This window comes from Nannospalax galili, unplaced genomic scaffold (genome assembly GCF_000622305.1).
Source record: "Nannospalax galili isolate Female #2095 unplaced genomic scaffold, S.galili_v1.0 scaffold395, whole genome shotgun sequence".
NCBI lineage: Eukaryota > Metazoa > Chordata > Mammalia > Rodentia > Spalacidae > Nannospalax > Nannospalax galili.
Window position 1 is genome coordinate 68,710 of NW_008335527.1, and position 2,318 is coordinate 71,027.

Here is a 2,318-nt window from a genome sequence, read left to right on the forward strand (position 1 = left end):
TGTGGATACTTTCTGAACTATCTTCTCATTTTTCTCTTTAAATTTTACACTGTTATAAAATAGATAAATGAATGAATAAATATAAATAAATAAATAGGCTACACCATGGTTTGGATGAGGCCAGAACTTGAGGTAGTGCCTTGCAAACCTGTTTGGATCATGAGAACACTGCTTTTATGAAGGATTCCTGTAATTCTTTTAGGCTTGGGTTAGTTTTCACAGAGTGGGTTGTTCTATGCCATGGGTTGCCCCTTGTATTTCCCCCACTTCCCTTTCTCCTTTCTACTACAAGCTGAAGCAGCATGAATCTCTAACCAGAAACCAAGCACATGTCAGCAGCATCGGGTATCCTGTTATAGTAACAAGAATGGATGAAGACACGCTATTAGAAAGAAAATATGCAGTGGAGGACATGCCAACATGCCCTCATCTTCATGGCTAATCATAGACCACAGTTTGGCTACTTGGGAACTGCAGGGCAGACTTCCAGACCCAGGATCACTGCCCAGGACAGCAAGTAGAAGCTGAATCCCAGGGTGCAAAGTCATTTAATTGAGTGACCCCACTTATCTATGAGTTACTGGCTGTGACCCCATTAGGGTATGAAAGTAACCTCCACGGAGGACAAGAGAAAAATTCCAAAGGGCTGGTTAGTGAGTTTCTAGAGAGGCTTCTTAGCAAAGCAGACAGTGGATCTGTGCTGGAGTGCATCTGTCCAACCCAAATCTTGGGTTTGCCATTTTCCACATGGGTGATTCTGGCAAGCTATACACCTCCTTAAGCCTTATAGGTTTATAATGTAGCCACCCCAATCAACTAGAAAAAAATTCTATTAGATACTACACGTAAATAAATGGAATAGTTCCTGGTACCCAGTAAATGCTCAGTGGGTCCAAGCTATTGTATTGTGCGCATGGGAACATGAAGTCAGGAGAAAGAGATCAGCATAGAAAGGAGCCCAGAGGTTCTGGAAGCACTCACTACAAGGGCACAGGGATAGGAGGGAGTGGGCATGGGGGGGGGTGCTTAGTCACTTCTAGAATAGCACCACTCATTAGACAGGATTCAACTAGAGCAAAAAGACAGGCTCAGACACAAAAGCCAAGGGGTCCCAGGGCCCCCGGCCTTTCCAGTAAGGGCTGGGAATGTTCACAGCCACATGGGAAGATTTTTTTTTTTTTTTTTTTGGAGAGGACTAGATAGCAAATATTGTAAGTATTATAGGCCAACAGGCAAAAATCAAAGACATAATTTGGGCACTTACAGACAAGAGAGAACTTTCCATGAACAAAAGTGAAAACTGTCCTGAAAACTGTCTAGAATTCCTGAAAACTGTCTAGAATTCGGAACACCAGGTAGGTATCTGAAGGACAGCTGTTTGGCAGCTCCAGGGCAGGTTTATTGCTTCCCTACATCCACCTCAATGGTTGAACCCCCCACCCTCCTCTAGTGTAAACAAGAGTTAAAGACTCACAGCAACACAACCAGGAAAATCAAGCGATTCTGCTGTTCGAAGTCTGAAGTCTTTGGAGGAATGGACAATAAATATAAAATAAGGGTTGGAGACATGGCTCAGCAGTTAAGAGCACTGTCTGCTCTTGCAGAGGACCTGGTTTCAGTTCCTAGCACCCACATGGCAGCTAACAACCATCTGTAACTCCAGTTATAGAGAATCTGATGTCCTCTCTGGCTTCTACAGGTACTGCATGTGCATGGTACACTTACATACATGAAAGCACAGCACTCATATACATAAAAACAAAACTAAATCTTAGTACTGGAGCTGCATCACTGTAATTGATGGTGTGCAGAGCTGGGGGGCAGGGTTGAGCAGGATCTTGGCAATCTCTTGAGGGAGAAAAGCTGTTGTAGCAGCAGGCAAGTGAATGCATGTGTTGCGTATCCCAAGATAATTTTATTTATGGACACTGAAATTTTAATTTCATATAATTTTTACATATCACGAAATATTATTCTTCTCTTCATATTTTTTTCCCATTCAACCATTTTAAAATGGAAAAACTATGCTTAGCTTGAGGACCTTATAAAAACACACAGTGGGCTGGATTCAGCCTGCTGGTCACAGTGTGCCCACTCTTGTTTTTAAAGATGGTCTGCCGAGTCCTTAGCAAATCATGCACCTTATGCATCAACTTTTTCATTTCCAGAGCTAAAAGGAAGTGTCTTCTCTGCATGGGACAACAAGGGGACTCAGAAGGGTTGTGGGGGAGCCTCTGTCCCCTTCACCGCCCCAGTACAGGGTGCAGCTGTCCACTCTTACCTCCACAGCAGCGCCTCTCAAATGGCAGTAGTGGGGA